Genomic DNA, 17,205 nt, shown 5'->3' with positions numbered 1-17,205 from the left:
CCATATAAATTTTAGAATCAGTTTGTTTTTATCCACAAAATAAGTTACTGGAATTTGGGGGGGGGGGATTGTGTTGAAATTACAGATCAAGTTGGGAAGAACTGGCATCTTGACGATATTGGATTTTCTTACCCATGAACATTTAATTCTTTGGTATCCTTCATCAGAGTCATCAGAGTTTTATAGTTTTTCTCATTTAGATCTGTTTATATGGTATTTCATATAAAAAATAATGACTATTTAATTTTGGAAGGGGCTGCTAATGTCAATGGTAATTTCCAATTTTACTTGTTCCACTTGTTAGTATATAGAAAGGTGATTGACTTGAGCATATTAATCTTGTATCCTGAAACTTTGCTAAAATTGCTTATTCATTCTAGGACTTTTTGTTGTTGATTATTTAAAATTTTCCGTATAGGTAATCATGCCATTTTTGGACAAAAACAGCTTTGTTTCTTCCTTCCCAATCTGTATATCATTTATTTCATTGAAAACAGTGGTGAAAAGGGACATCCTTATCTTGTTCCTCATCTTAGTGGGAAAACCGAGTTTCTCATCATTAAATATGATATTAGCTATGGGTTTTAGGTAGCTATTCTTTTTCAAGTTGAAGAAGTATCCCTCTATTTCTGGTTACTGTGAGTTTCTATCATGAATGGGTGTTGGATTTTGTCGAATGTGTTTCTGCCTCTGCTGATACCATCCTTGATTTTTCTTCTTTAGCCTATTGATATGATGGATTATTTTAATTGATTTTTGAATGTTAAACCAGCCTTGCATACCTGGGATAATTCTCACCTGATCATGGTGTATAATTTTCATACATTGTTGGATTCAATTTCTTAATATTTTGTGGAGGATTTTTGCATTTATATTCATGAGAAATTGGGTCCATAGTTTTTTTTAATTTTTTCTTGTAATATTTTTGTCTGATTTTGGTATTAGGGTAATGCTGGCCTCAGAAGAATAGTTGGGATGCAGTCCTTCTGCTTCTATCTTCTAAAGAAGATTCCAGAGAATCAGTATAATTCCTTCCTTACATGTTTGGTAAAATTGCCAGTGAACCCATCTGGGCCTGGTGCTTTTTTTTTTTTTTTTTTTAAGATTTTATTTATTTATCAGAGGGGGGCGGAGAGCGAGCACAGGCAGACAGAATGGCAGGCAGAGGCAGAGGGAGAAGCAGGCTCCCTGCTGAGCAAGGAGCCCGATGTGGGACTCGATCCCAGGACGCCGGGATCATGACCTGAGCCGAAGGCAGCCGCTTAACCAACTGAGCCACCCAGGCGTCCCGGCCTGGTGCTTTCTGTTTTGGAAAGTTATTAGTTATTGATTCAATTTCCTTAATCGATAGAGGCCTATTAAGATTCTATTAGTAACTTTTTTTAAAGGATAGATTTCTAGAGATAGGTTTCCTGGTCAAGGGTTGACCAGAGCTTTGGTGGTTCTCAGTGCTGTCTGGACATTAGAATCACCTGGGGGAGCTTTTTAAAAATCCCACTGCTGGGGCACCTGGATGGGTCAGTGGGTTAAGTGTCTGCCTTCAGTTCAGGCCATGATCCCAGGGTCCTGGGATCAAGCCAGTGTCAGGCTCACAGCTTAGCAGGGGTGTCTGCTCCCCACCCCCCCCCCACCCAAATAAATAAATAAATAAAATCTTTTTTAAAATTTACTTTTCTACAGAACCCTTTGGTTCCTGCATTAGAAGCAGTGTGAGTGGAGGCCAGAGTGAAAAGCAGGGAGGTCCAGATGTAGGCTGTTACATTCACTTGGGTGAGAAATACAGGTGGTTTGAATTTGGAAGGTCAAGGGGCAAATACTGAGAAGTGTTTGGGTTCACGATAGATACTCCAAGTCAAAGCCGTTTGAAGTTACTGATGGATGGGATGTGGGTCATGTGAGGGAAAAAAGGAGTCCTATAAAACTCCAAGGTATTTCCCCGGAGCCAATGATGGTAGAGCTTGGTTAGGGTAGAGGGAAGGTGTCAACAAAGGCCCAGGGTGTGTGTTTAGGAAGTATTCAAACAATGAAGATCCCATATGCTAAGAATATGTATCGGGATGAGGGCCAGGGTATGGAAAAATGGGAGATACGGGGCGCCAGAGTGGCTCAGTCGGTTGGGCATCTGCCTTTGGCTCTGGTCATGGTCTCAGGGTCCTGGGATCGAGCCCCACATGGGGCTTCTTTCTCAGCAAGGAACCTACCTCTCCCTCTCCCTCTGTAGCTCCCTCAGTTTCTGCTCTCTCACACACACTCTTTCTCTCAAGTAAATAAATAAAATAAAATTTTATTTTATAAATTTGAGCCAGCTGGGTGGCTCAGTGGGTTAAAGCCTCTGCCTTCTGCTCAGGCTCTGATCTCAGGGTCTGGCGATCGAGCCCCGAATCAGGCTCTCTGCTCATCGGGGAGCCTGCTTCCTCCTCTCTCTTTCTCTCTCTGCCTGCCTCTCTGTCTACTTGTGATCTCTGTCAAATAAATAAATAAAATCTTAAAAAAAAATAGGAGATAAAATATACTGCAGTAGGGGCGCCTGGTGGGCTCAGTTGATGAAGCGTGAAACTCTTGATCTCGGGATTTTGGGTTCAAGCCCTGTATCGGGTGTAGGGATTACTTAAAAATAAAATCTTAAAAACAACAACAACAACAACAAAAAAAAAAACCCTCAAAAACCAAAAACTCTTCAGTAGATTATAGAAGGCCATGAATACCAAACTAAGGAATTGAAAATTTTGTGATAGGAGCAGGAGGAGCTTTGGAAATTTTTGAAATATAATTAATATGATCAGAGCTTAGCTTTATAACATCAATTGTGTTTAATAACATGAAAAATGCCCATGAGATAATTTTCACTAAAAGTTTAGATGTACTGTGATTATAGTCAAGTTAAAAAAAAATCTCTTTTATGGATAAAAAGCCTTCATGTATTTTTTTTTTTAAGATCTTATCTATTTATTTGACACAGAGAGAGAGAGAGCAAGCACACAAGCAGGGGGAGCAACAAGCAGGGGGAGAGAGAGAAGCAGACTCCCTGCTGAGCACGGAGCCCGATGTCGGACTCCATCCCAGGATTTTGGGATCATGACCTGAGTGGAAGGCAGCTGCTTAATCGACTGAGCCACCCAGGCACCCAAAAGTCTTCATGTATTAAGAAAGAGTGACTGGGGGTGCCTGGATGGCTCAGTGAGTTAAAGCCTCAGCCTTCAGCTCAGGTCATGATCTCAGAGTCCTGGGATCGAGCCCCATATCGGGCTCTGTGCTCAAGCGGGGAGCCTGCTTCCTCCTCTCTCTCTCTGCCTGCCTCTCTGCCTACTTGTGATCTCTGTCTGTCAAATAAATAAATAAAAATCTTAAAAAAAAAAAAAAGAAAGAAAAAGAGTGACTGGAAGGAAAATTATCAAAATGTTCATAGAGACGGTTTTGGTGGTTGGTAAGACTGTGAATAAGATTGGATTCTTTTTCCTTTTCTTTCTGGTTGTCTGTATTTCCCATATTTTCTTTAACTGAGTGTAACTACTTTTATGATAATATTAAATGTGTGCAAGAGGGCGCCTGGGTGGCTCCATCAATTAAGTATCTGACTCTTGATCTCGGCTCAGGTCTTGATCCAGGGTCATGAGTTCAAGCCCTGCATTGGGCTCCACACCGGACATGGAGCCTACACAATAAGTAAATGAATGAATGAATGAATGTGTGCAGGATAGGAGGAAGGAGTACATTAGATGCAGAGAGTGGAAGCAGGGATATGGGTTGGGTTTACTGCAGCAGTCCAGGGGAAATGGAAGGAGAAGTTGAACTGGAGCAGAGGCCATGGGAGGAGGAGGGAAGTGGATGTGTTTCCTGCCTCGAAATGGATGTGTAAGGAAGCCTTACTACTACAAGTGTGGTCGTTAGGAGGAGAGGCTCTGGAACCAGGCTGCTAGAATTGGAATGTGAACTTGGCCAAGTTGGGCAAATTAGTCTTTATGTTTCCTAAGAGTCTGTAAGCAGGAATAATAGTTATACCTGCCCCGTGAGGTAGTTCTAGGAAGTAACTGAGTGAGTACATATTAACCACTCAGAGCAGTGGTGCTCAGCTCATAGACACTCGATGGTTTAGCAATTATTCTTACTACTTACCCGGCCTCCGTGGAATTGGTGCTGAATGTGATTGCAGAATGTGCAGTGGAGTGGAGTGAAGGTATGAAGGTTACTGAAATATTATCCCTTACAGATTAATTTTTTATAAAATATGTTTATAAATTTTTTTAAAACTTAGTAAGAGTTTTTTGAAACCGAGTCAGGCTGTCTCCAATGGTGAGCTCCCGACACTGAGGCAGGTTTTTTGTTTTTTAAGATTTTATTTATTTATTTGACAGACAGAGATCACAAGTAGGCAGAGAGAGGGGGAAGCAGGCTCCCCGCTGAGCAGAGAGCCCGATGCGGGGCTCGATCCCAGACCCTGAGATCATGACCTGAGCCAAAGGCAGAGGATTAACCCACTGAGCCACCCAGGTGCCCCTGCTGAGTCAGTTTTAACAGGCACTGCACAGATCACTGAGGGGCTGGTACAGGGCTGTGATTCCAAACTAGTTTTCATCAGAGGATGTACTGGGTGTTTTGGGTGATTAATTTCATTCCGTTAAAAGTATTGTCCATGGGACGCCTGGGTGGCTCAGTCGGTTAATTGTCAGCCTTCGGCTCCAGTCATGATCCCAGGGTCCTGGGATGGAGCCCCACATTGGACTCCTTGCTCAGCAGGGAACCTGCTTCCTCTGCCTGTTGCTCCCCCGGTTCATTTTCTCTCTTTCTCTTACAAATAATTAAATGAAATCTTAAAAAGAAAAGAAAAGAAAAAGAAAAGTACTATCCATTGGGGCATCTGGCTGACTCAGTTGGTAGAACTTGCAATTTCTTGATCTCAAGAGTGTAAGTTTGAGCCCCACGTTGGGTGTAGAATTTACAAAAAGTCATCATCGTAATAATAAAGATTAGACAAACCATAATAGATGCTTAATCATAGGAAATAAAGTAAGGGTTCCAGAGGGGGAGATGGGGGGGGGAAATGAAATGGGGTAACGACGGGGTGATGGCCATTAGGGAGGGCACATGATGGAATAGTTATAGAACAGTTATGGAAGACTGATGAATCACCGACTCTACCTCTGAAACCAATAATATGTTGTATGTTAATTAATTGAATTTAAACTAAAAAAAATAAATAAAAGGAAATAAATGAAAATGAAACATAATAATAAAGATTAGATTTTTAAAATAAGTACCATCCTTTATTCTGAGCCCTCTTTAAGTGCTTGGTGCTCAGGTAGTCTTTGTTTTATGAAATATGGTATATATAGACCAGAGGTTTTTTCCCTAATACCCTCACTTGACAATAGTCTTGATTTTTGGTCTCCAAAATTTGGGGGGAAATTTTACTGGTCTTTGAAATGTAAGTTTCTGGGAACTAGGGTTGTGGGGAAAATGAATAATTTGGTTAGGCTCAAGTAGGCGCCTTTGAATCCCCTTCTGAACCTGAGAGTCTATCATTTCAGGGCCACAGCTTGGACCATCTGATCCAAGTGAGTCATTCTGCAAATGAGAGCATTTAGGTGGGGTACTGGGGAAAGAGGTGAATGGTTCTGCACCACTCGGCCTCTATAGCTATCATAGAGTTCTTCTAGTGGATGCCCTTGGCAGCCAGCTTGTGGGAGGGACCACTGTCCTATGACCTCCAGCGTCCTCGTCTTCCATCTTGCTGAAGGCTCCTGGTGGGGAGACTCTGTGCTCTGTGCCACGGTGTTCCTGAACTACTGTTCCAGTGGGCCAGGAGGTTAGAGTCTGAGGTCAATCCCCCAGGATCTCTACTCCAAGGAGCTTAGAGTCCTTCATATACAAAGGATGGTTTTGTTACCACAACTCCCATACAAGATGAGGATAATAGTACCATCTAACAGCCATGGAGAGGCATCTCTGCCTACTTCCCTCACCTCCAGCCAGAGCTGCAAAGAAAAATCCGACTCTGAGAGATAGACCGTGAGATCAAAGCAGACTGGAGATGTGCCGAGTTACCTTAAAGAGAATGGCTTCCTAACCATGACACCTTCATTTTCCCCACAACTTAGTTCCCAGAAACTTAACCTAACATGGCTACAAAGAAAGGTCCATTAGCTCTGGATACTTTATGTATGTATGTATGTATGTATGTATATTGTATTTATTCATTTGAGAGAGAGAGACAGAGAGCACGAGCAGTGGGAGGGGCAGAGGGAGACGGCAAAACCGACTCCCCGCTGAGCTGGGAGCCCAAAGACATGGGGCTCAATCCCAGTACCAGAGATCATGACCAGAACTGAAGACAGACACTTTTTATTTTTTTTTTTAAGATTTTATTTGTTTATTTGACAGAGAGAGATACAGCAAGAGAGGGAACACAAGCAGGAGAGTGGGAGAGGGAGGAGCAGGCCTCCCCTTGAGCAGGGAGCCTGATGTGGGGCTCTATCCACTGACCCTGGGATCATGACCTGAGCCAAAGGCAGACGCTTAATGACTGAGCCACCCAGGCATTCCTGAAGACACATTTCAACAACTGAGCCACCCAGGCATCCCAGCTCAGGCACAAGGTCACCGAGTAGAGAGGGAAGCTGACCCAGCCTAGTGATTTTCCCTTTTGTGGAAAAAGTGACCTCTTCCAGGCCATGCCCCCAACACAGGAACTTTGTTGGCTGCTTCCCTTTGTTCCGCTTCTTTACTCCCTAACTCCCTTCTGCTTTGCCTTTGGTTGCCTTTGGGGAAGGGTCTACATGGAGAGAATGTACTGGCCCGAGGCCCCAAGTGCCTCTGTCATGTCTGCTCAGTCGCTGTGTCTCCCACTGTTGGTTTACACTTGGCTGTGTGAAGTGCACCTCTGCCTGGGAGCACTGGTTACCTTGAGTTTGCCCCAGGAGTGGAGGCTCCCCTGGACGTGTGTTGGCAGGTCCTAGTTTGGAGCCTGAGGAGCTGAGGAGGCAGGCCCAGCCCTCGCTGAGGTCATACCCTCCTTGTGACCTTGGGGCTTGCCTTCCCAGCCAACACCCCATACCTCCATTCACCTCACCATCCACCCCACTGGAGTTCCTCCAGCTCTGCTCTCTGTGTTCTTGTGAAGATGAAATTCAGTCAGTGGCAAAGAAAGCGCTTGCTAACATGTCGAAGCATTCTACACGTGCAGATGATGACTGTTGTGATCAAGTGGGATCCTGTGTGTATGTATAGACTCTGAAAAGTGTAACCCTGTTGCCGTATGAATTACCCTAGTTCTGTTGGGAGTCAAGAACCATGGGAAATTGACAGTTGGGCTCAAGAGAAATAGCAGATTGGCCACCTACCCCCCTCTTTGAGGGTTAAATTGATAATAGTGCCAGGGTTTACCCAGAGGAAGAACTAAGATGGGAACTGAGTTAGGCTGTGGTTCAACAGGTGGCTGCCTATCTGTGACCCCGGCTCAGTTGGGCTTTTGTTGAGTGGAAACGGGGCACTTGGGACCCTCCATCAGGACAGCCAGTGAGTTTCCCCATAAAGCTCAAGGGCAGGGCACATGACCACGTGACTCACCAGACGCTGAGCTCAGGCTGCTGTTTTTCCACTGGACTAAAGTGAGCCCTAGAACCCTCCAGCTGCTCCTGCTCAAGGGAAGGGGGCCGTGCCTGCTTCACCCCTTCTTGCCCGTGACAGACACCCCGCCAAGGGGTCCTACATGGGCTGGATCCTGGTTGATGGGACCCATCCGGAGTAGCTCGGGGGATCTTTTTCAAGGTGGTGTATTCTAGATAACTTGGACGTATGTTTATATTTAGGAATCACTTGGTGGTTGAGAGGTGGCATGGAAATGGGGGTGACAGGCTCCTATTAGCTGTGCTGAGTACTATTCTAAGGAATTAATGTGTTACCTCATTTAATTTTCACCCCAAAAGCCCCTGGGTGGTAGATCTGTTTACAGATGAGGAAACTGAGGAACAGAAGGCTTCATTAACCAGTCCAAAACTGCACAGCTACTGGAAAGTGACAGAACCAGGATTTATTTTTATAAGTTTTTGTTTATTTATTTTTTAATTAACATATAGTGTATTATTTGCTTCAGGGGTACAGACAGGTCTGTGAATCATGATCTTACACAATTCATAGCACTCACTCTAGCACATACCCTCCCCAGTCTCCATACCAGGATTTATTTATTTATTTATTTAATTTTAAAAAGATTTTATTTATTTGACAGAGAGAAACACAGTGTGAGAGAGAGAACACAAACAGAGGGAATGGGAGAAGGAGAAGCAGGCCTCCCGCCGAGCAGGCAGCCCGATGTGAGCTGGAACCCAGGATCCCGGCCGGGATCATGACCCGAGAAGAAAGGCAGACGCTTAATGACTGAGCCACCCAGGCGCCCCACCAGGATTTATTTTTTATAAAGATTTTATTTATTCATTTGAGAGAGAGAGAGAGCACAAGCAGGGGGAGAGGAAGAGGGAGAAGCAGACTCCTTTCTGAACTGGAACTCTATCCCAGGCATCTGGAGATCATACCCAAGCTGAAGGCAGACGCTTAACCATCTGAGTCACCCAGGTGCCCCCAAAACCAGGATTTAAACCAGGCAGGAAGTCTGACTGGGGAGTCAGAGGTTTTTTTGTTTTTGTTTTTTTTTTTTTAAATATTTTATTTATTCATTCGACAGAGAGAGAGATCACAAGCAGGCAGAGAGGCAGGCAGAGAGAGAGGGGGAAGCAGGCTCCCCGCTGAGCAGAGAGCCCGATGCAGGGCTCAATCCCAGGACCCTGAGATTGTGACCTGAGCTGAAGGCAGAGGCTTTAACCCACTGAGCCACCCAGGCACCCCCAGAGCTTGTTTTATTATTGTCATTTTTCTGATGCACACCTAAGGCAGAGAGAGGCTTGACAAGGTCACACAGATAGTATGTGGTGGACCTGGGAGTCAGCCCCAGGTCCGTCCACCTCTGGAGTTGTATCCGTGGTTGCCCTTAATATTCAACAGGAACGTGCACTGTAGTATTATATATAACGTCATACGACATTCTATTATAGTACACTCCCCTATCGTAGTATGATCTGTTACGAGGTTACCGTTTATATGATGAATTCTTGGGTGCCTGGGTGGCTCAGTGGGTTAAGCCGCTGCCTTTGGCTCAGGTCATGATCTCAGGGTCCTGGGATCGAGTCCCGCGTTGGGCTCTCTGCTCAGCAGGGAGCCTGCTTCCATCTCTCTCTCTCTCTCTGCCTGCCTCTCCATCTACTTGTGATCTCTCTCTATCAAATAAATAAATAAAATCTTAAAAAAAAAACTGTTATATATATGATGAATTCTCTATCGTTAGACATGTAGGTTGCTTCCATTTTGTTCCCATTATAAATAAATGCCAAGTCTGTCTTTCTTTCTTTCTTTTTTTTTAAAGAGAGAAATGGTAGGAATGTTGTTTGATTTATCAGTTTATTTGTTTCTTTTCAAGGATTTAGAGCAGATGGGCTGAGGTCTCAGATGCTGGAAGAATTGGAGGCTTTGAGTTGACTGCTTGCATGGGGAATGAAATTCTGATTAGGAATGGTGCCAGTGTGGAGTGAAGGAAAGAACAGACCCCATGCTTTAGCCCAGGGATTTGGCATTGCCTGCTGAGATAGAGAGTTGGGGATGCATTTCAGAAATATCTGTAATTCCCACTTTGGATGTGTTAGTGTTCTCTAGCTTTTTCCAGCCCAGTATCTCACTGACATTGCCCAGATACACGTGGGTGGGGCTGGCCAGAGGGTGAGCCATTTTCTTCCCCAGATCAGCCATGTGCGGCCATCTGGAGTCACACCATCTGTCCATCCCATGCCCTTTCCAACTCTGTCTCCTGTTGAAGTTTCCCCTTTGGTTCCTATGTCCCAGGTTGAAAATGGAAGAGGAAGCCTGAGTACACAGTGATGACCGTAAGGGTCTCATACACTAAGCCCTCAGCAGGAGTCCAGTCCTCACCTCTTGTGTCCTCACAGCTTTGGGGGATGGGGACCCTTACAAAAACGCCATCTTATGGAGGAGGAAAAGGAAGCTTCAGGAAGTTAAGGGCTTGCCAAGGCTGTGGAGCCAGGGACTGATAGAGCCGGGGTTCAGAGATAGGGCTGTCTAAATTCTGTGGCCACATCATGTGATCTGCTACATCTACTTTGCAGCCTTTGTGATGCACTATAAAAAAGAGGACCTTGTAGTTCTTGGGGGGGAATTTGCAAGAAATCCGCAAGAACATGTCCAATTACCTGCATGTGTGTTTACCAGTTGGGCTCACTTCGAGGGTGTTGGGACCACAAAGGATCCTGGAAGTATCTTTCCTGCCTTATTTTTAAAGTGAGTAAGAGGAGGTCTAGAGAGATCAACGGACTTTTCTAAGGGCAAGATGTTGGGCCAGCCAGATTAGAACAAAGGTCTTCTGATGCCCACCCTGTAGCTCTCTAGAGGCAAATAGCTCTTAGCTCGACTCTCTCTGGAGCACTCGGAGTTGAAGCATGTGCTGGTAGAGCAGGTCCAGAGAGATAGGAGTAGGTTGGTATTGCTGGGCATTGCTAGGGTTCATGGAGAGAGGGAACCACAAGAATCCTCTGTTTTTCCACTCCTTATTCCCTCACATACCTAAATTCTAGTTCCACTGTATAGAAAAATACAAGTGGGAACAATTGTCAGGAAGGTAGCATGGCATAATGATTAAGAGTCTGGGCTTCGGGGTGCCTGGGTGGCTCAGTTGGTTAAGTGTCTGCCTTTGGCTCTGGTCATGATCCTGGGGACCTGGGATCGAGCCCCACCTCAAACTCCCTGCTCAGTGGGGAGCCTGATTCTCCCTCTCCCTCTGCCCCCCCCCCGCCCCGGATTAAGCACACTTTCTCTCATGCTCTCAATCTCTCTTAAATAAATAAATTAATTAATAAATATATAAGAAAAGAGTCTCGGCTGTGACATTAGACAGCCCAAGATTCACATCCTACCCTGAGCCTCAGTTTCTTCATCCGCAAAATGGGAGTTATAGCTTCTCATCCCGTGGGGCCGTGGTAAGACGGAAATGAGACAATGCTTATAGAGGGACTGGCACAAGTTTATGGAAAGAAGAGAAGAATCTCGAGGTTGTTTGAGTTGGTAGAAAAGGGAGAACACAAAACTGGTAACCAAATATGTGATTTCAACAAAAGGCCAAATATTTCTTCATTTCATCTGAGTCATTATTTCCCACAGGCATCGTCCGTGGGGTGCTCATTGCATATCCCCACATGGAGGTGAGCGGCTCGGTGACCTCTCTTCTGGTGAAGAGTGGGGGTCGGCTCAAGATGGTACAGATGCTTTTTACTTCCTGTCTTAAAAGTGATGGGCGATGGCAAAAGGAAGATTGTTAATATAAACTCAAAATCCGGATTCTTTCTGAAGGGCATCTCCTCAGCTATGTGACCTCAGATGAACCCCTCGCTGTCTCAATTGTCTCTTGACCACAAGGTCATTGAGATGGCCACATAATAGCCACTTTACATGTGGTATCTTATTTAATCCTCAGACAAGCCTGCCAGATAGATATTACCATCCCATTTTAGATAAAGGAGAAGACTACAGTTCGGGGAAGTTAAGTAACTTCTCAGAGGCCACACAGCGCGCAAGGCGGGGGGAGCGGTGGATCTGTGACGTAAGCCCGGGGCTGACCCTAAACCCCACGTGCTTCCTGGTCTACCGGGGGTAGGTTCAGATTTTTTTGGCTCCAAAGCCTATGCAATTTTGGAAGCCCTCTTTAAGGAAAACAATACAAAATCACAAAGTAATATTGCAGATACAAGAGTGGATGTTTATTTAGATGTTTTAAAAAGATTTTATTTATTTGTTTGACAGAGACAGAGATCACAAGTAGGCAGAGAGGCAGGCAGAGAGAGAAGGAGAAGCAGGCCCCCCGCTGAGCAGAGACCCCCCCCCCCATGTGGGGCTCCATCCCAGGACCCTGAGATCATGACCTGAGCCGAAGGCAGAGGCTTAACCCACTGAACCACCCAGGAGCCCCTGGATGTTTATTGAGATTCTGCAGTGAAATTACCACTTTATATTCGAAAAACATGCCAGAGCCCAAATATCACAAACATCCCAAACCCCAGAAAACGAACATAACATTTGTGATAACTGCTTGACGCTCCTCTGTAACACTTTGGTCCTGTGTCTTCTGGCTACATCCTCTTTGGTTGTGTTCCCCTATGACAATGATTTTGTAACCTCTTCCATGGAGAAAATAAAAAAGATAACTCAGTGTTCTCAGTGTTTCTCTAGCATGGTTGATTGGAAGTTGTTGGGTTTTTTTGGCTTTTGTTTTTGTTTTTTTAAGATTTTATCCGTTTGACACAGAAAGAGAGAGAGCACACAAGCAGGGGGAGTGGGAGAGGGAGAAGCAGGCTCCCCGATGAGCATGATGTCTGATGTGTGGCTCTACCCATCCCAAGACTCTGGGATCATCACCTGATCCGGAGGCAGATACCTAACCGACTGAGCCACCCAGGCGCCTCCGATTGGAAGTTTTTATTTTTTTTTATTTAAAAAAATATTTTATGTATTTATTTGACAGAGATCACAAGTAGGCAGAGAGGCAGGCAGAGAAAGAGGAGGAAGCAGGCTTCTCGCGGAGCAGAGAGCCTGATGCGGGACTCAATCCCAGCACCCTGGGATCACGACCTGAGCTGAAGGTAGAGGCTTTAACCCACTGAGCCACCCAGGCGCCCTGATTGGAAGTTTTTTAAAAAAATTATTGACAGGGGTGCCTGGGTGGCTCAGTCATTAAGCGTCTGCCTTGGGCTCAGATCATGATTCCAGGGTCCTGGGATTGAGCCCCGCATGAGGCTCCCTGCTCAGCGGGGAGCCTACTTCTCCCTCTCCCACTCTCTCTGTTTGTGTTCCCTCTCTCCCTCTCTCTCAAATAAATAAGTAAAATTTTAAATAAATACATAAAAATTACTGACAGTCTAGAAAAGTTTAACTCAGTTTTACACGTTATTATTGATAATATATAAATATTAGGATAATTGTCACTTTCGGAAAAGCCTCCATCACAGTTTCTTCCACAAGATTTTAGGGTCTTTCATGTTTTCTGGTGCAGTGATTCATATAAAATAATTCTGGATTTGGGGACATTTCTTACCTGATTTTGAGTCAGCTAAACATAATCTTTGTTATCAGTATCTTGGGTCAAATTGGCAAAAAATTCTCATCTTTTCTAGTACCAGCTTCTCGTCTCCCAACCCCTTGAGACGGAATGAGGATAGTTATGTTACTGAAAGACTCATAATTAAAGTCCTTTCTCACAAGTCTGTGACCTTTTCAAGGGAATTCATTACAAAATACCGGATGTGAAAACATTTGAAGCATTCGGATGATTTGGCCTGGAAAGAGGAAGGCTAGAGGCAGCGAATAAATAACCACCTTTAAGGATATGAACCTTTGTGGGCATTGGAGGCAGCAGGGTGTATCTGAGCCTGATTCCAAGACCTGGGGAGAGGCTCCGGTGACTGCCTAGTTAACAGGTTCTGCAAGTCCCTTTGAACAGGTTGGCCTAAAATGGATAAGAAGAATAATAGAAAAAGTGTGTGAGTGAGAACAGCTCCAGCTGCCTCGCTTTGGACCCAAAGGGTGACCCGTGGTCTGGCACCTGCTATGGGAGCTGGTTTTGCATCAATGGGGTGGGGCGGGCTTCATGGGAGCACCTGACTGGGTCACTTAGTAGAGCATGTGACCCTTGTTCTCAGGGTCGTGAGTTCAAGCCCCACTTTGGGCCTGGAGATGAAGGAAGGGAGGGAGGGAAAGAAAGAGAAATGCATAATCTCAGGCCCTACCCACAACTGCATTTTCACAGAGCTGCAGGTGGTTATCTGAGAAGCCCTGGACCAGAGACTTGAGCTGGAACTTCCTATGTGCCTGCCCAGGCTTGGCGGCTGTCTTTTTCCTTGCTGTGCCTTTAGCCTTAGGAACCGGCCTCTCTTCTTGCTTCTGGCAGTCGCCCATTGTGTGGATTCATTCCATCTCTGTTCCTCTCCCACCTGACTGCAGACTTCTACGGGACTGAGTTCTCTTCTTTGATTTCTGGCCCTTCACAGTACTGGCACCCAGGAAGTACCATTTATGGAATGCCCACTGCATGCCAAGAGCTTTGTCTCTCTTAACTCATTTGGCCCTCGCTTCAGGCCTGTAGGCTGAAACAAATATCCCTATTTCAATGTATGTGTGTGTATGTATGTACATACACTATCTCCATGCGCAAGTTGGGGCTCGAACCCACGACCTCAAAATCAAGAATCGCATGCTCTACCGATTGAGCCAGCCGTATGCCCCAGAAAGCCCCCATTTTATAGATAAAGAAACTGAGGCCCCGTCACTTTCTTGTCATAAGTGGCAGAAGCTGGGAACCAACCGAACCCAGGGATGTCTGATTCCAAAGCCTTCAGTAAAGGGGATCAGTAAATGTTGCTTGAATCACTTACTGACTTGATTAATTGATTTAAGCATTCATTAATGTTCTTATTTATTCATTGAAAAGACCATGGGAGATGAGCAGTGGAATCTTTTTCTTCTTGGTGAACCCTTTCTAGAACTGGAGCTGTCTGGAATCAACCTTCCAGAGGCGGGGGGGGGGGCTGCAGAAGCCCCCAGCCCATTCTGGGAGTGCGGAGGTGACTTGCCTATGTCAGCCCCACCCCTTTCATAATGTCCTCCGTGACTCAGCAAAGAAACCATAGGTCTGAAATCAGAAATGAAGCAAAAAAAAAAAAAAAAAAAAAAAAAAGACCCAAAAAACAAAAAACACAACCCTCAAAAATGTTTTCTTTTCCTGGAGGAATTTCCCTTTCATGTTGCTCATTCCTCTGCCAGGGAATCCAGGAAGCCTTGGGCTTGGGGTCAGCTGTGACCCTCCAGTCTGGTTTTTCTGGGGCTCACCCCCACTCCTGACTCCTCCCTGGCCCTGGGGGACAGCACCAGGCATTCTTCCTCAGCGGTCTCCAGTTCTGGGCTGCCAGGGGCCCGTCCAGCCCAGCATTCCTGAGCTTATTTTACATTGTTAATCCTGAAGCTGGACCCAGATTGTCTGAGTTCAAATTCTGCCTCTACCTCTTGTATTTGTGTGACTTTGACCAGGTCATGTCACCTTTCCTCTTCAGCGAAGTGGGGATGAGAGTATATTTGAGGGTTAAAATAATTAAACTATGTAAAGCACTTAGACCATAATCAAACTATGTGAAGCACTTAGAGTCATCACTTTATAACCGTTCTTGTTGTTCTTACTCATTACGGAGGAGTTGTTAATACCTGGATGAGACCTGGGTGATCTTGTGCCGAACTTCTCCTTCCATTTGCCTAGCCTCACCCCAGAATTTGCATGGATTCCCAGTTATTCATGCTTTAGAGAGTTTAAGGGGGCAACTGCAAATGAGTGAATAAATTAATAAAATTAGAAAGCTCTGGGTTGCTCTCTGAAAATGAGATTATTTTAATGGGCGATGAGGCATGAGTCAGTCAAGTTGATTTGGGAATAACCACATTCCATCTGGGAGGAGGGTGGCCCTCTGAAAATTTCCAATCATGGCAGTGACAGACCTGTTACCAAAGGCAGTTTACTGCTCTGTTGATAGATTCAGTTTGCAGCTCTCCAGACAACAGGGGAAGGAGAGTAATTCTTGGCTGGAAACTGGCTTGCAGTTCTCAGCCCTGGGTGCATTTCGGAATCACTGGGGAACAAACATACAGAACCTGGGCCCCACACCTAGAGATTCTGATGTCCAGGTCTGGGAGTGGAACGGAGGCACTAGGATTCTTAAGAAGCTCCCCAGGTAATGAGGAATGAAGTCCAACAGTAACCAGAGACAACCTAATAGTAACAGAGCACGTTAGTATAAACTCGGGGGTTCATTTCTCTCCCCTTCGTAACCATCCCCACAAGGCAGTTTATATTATCCCCGTTTTACAGATAAGAACGCTGAGGTTTGAATAATTTGGCCAAAGTCATCCAGCAGGGCCATTGTTTAATCTAGGTCTGAGTCTGAAAGCTTGAATGCATTGTGTCACATTCCACACTGCAGAAGGTCAGCCAGGAAGAAACTTCCCAGAAATTGACATTAAGATTGTTCCCTCTGTTGTAAACTATAAAATCGATACATAATAGGTCAGAGCAAAGATATGCAAACTGATTTAAAGAGACACAAAGGCTCCTAGAGCCAGAGAAGGCTCAACCTTCACCTGTGGCCTCTATTAACATATCTAAATAAAGACTGCCTCAGTGGGGGTGGGAGGGTGCTTGGGCCATTGGTCTGGCCCTTTGTGCGCTGAGGGATGGGTCCTGGGCCTGCCGACCCCTGGCATAATTGTGATTTGTGATCTGGCTTACACTTTTCCCCTGGGCTTCCTTCCTTTCTCTCTGGACCTCTCAAACTGTCATTTCCTTCCATGGGTCCTCTTTCTCCACCTGTCCTTTAAAAGAGGGTGTTTTCTGCACTCCCCTCATATTCCCCAGACTATGACTGGGTTGCCTGGTGCTGAGGACTTCAGAGGTGTGTACACCAGGTGTCCAGACTCTAGGCATCAAGGTTAAGGTTGGGGAGAGGGTAAGGTGTCATCAGATAGGAGGGGGAGCTCCCATCCGAGATGGCTCGCTTCCTGCCGTGGACCCTAGAAATTTCTTTACATTGTTTTTTTAGCCTCAGTCTGTTGTTTATCTGAGAAATGGGATATGAATGCCTATCGTACATGATTGTCATAAGGATGAAAACAGACAGTAGGCATTCCGAGCACTCAGTAAGAACGTTTACTTATTATTATTATTATTTTTTACATTTTATTTATTTATTTGACTGAGAGAGAGACAGAAGAGGGAACACAAGCTGGGGAAGCGGGAGAGGGAGAAGCAGGCTTCCCGCTGAGCAGGGAGCCTGATGTGGGGCTTGATCCCAGGATGCCAGGATCATGACCAGAGCGGAAGGCACGCTTCATTCTGCTGTGCTTACATGGATGGCTAAGCCCTGGTCTGGGTACTGGGGATATGACAGAGCACGCAGCATGGGGGGTGCTAGAAATGAGGGGAGGGATTTCAATTTTAGCTAAGAAGGTCAGGAAAAGCCTCTCTGAAGAGGAGCAGAGACCTGAGGGAAGGAGAAGAGGGGGCTATGTAGGTATCTAGGGGAAGAGTAGTTCAGGCAGAGGGAATAGCCAGGACAGAGG

At 45.4% G+C, this 17,205-nt stretch overlaps 1 protein-coding gene across 2 annotated transcripts in view; it reads left to right on the top strand.

Annotated features, from left to right (window-relative positions):
- Nucleotides 1-17,205, top strand: part of CCND3 (cyclin D3) — a 94,587-nt gene that overhangs the window by 47,614 nt on the left and 29,768 nt on the right. The gene's annotated exons all lie outside the window — the stretch shown is intronic.

The sequence above is a fragment of the Mustela putorius genome, unplaced genomic scaffold (assembly GCF_011764305.1).
Source record: "Mustela putorius furo isolate JIRA1106 unplaced genomic scaffold, ASM1176430v1.1 tig00003983_pilon_pilon_pilon, whole genome shotgun sequence".
Lineage (NCBI taxonomy): Eukaryota > Metazoa > Chordata > Mammalia > Carnivora > Mustelidae > Mustela > Mustela putorius.
Note: the sequence above shows the minus strand (reverse complement) of the source record. Positions and strands in the feature narration are given on the sequence as shown.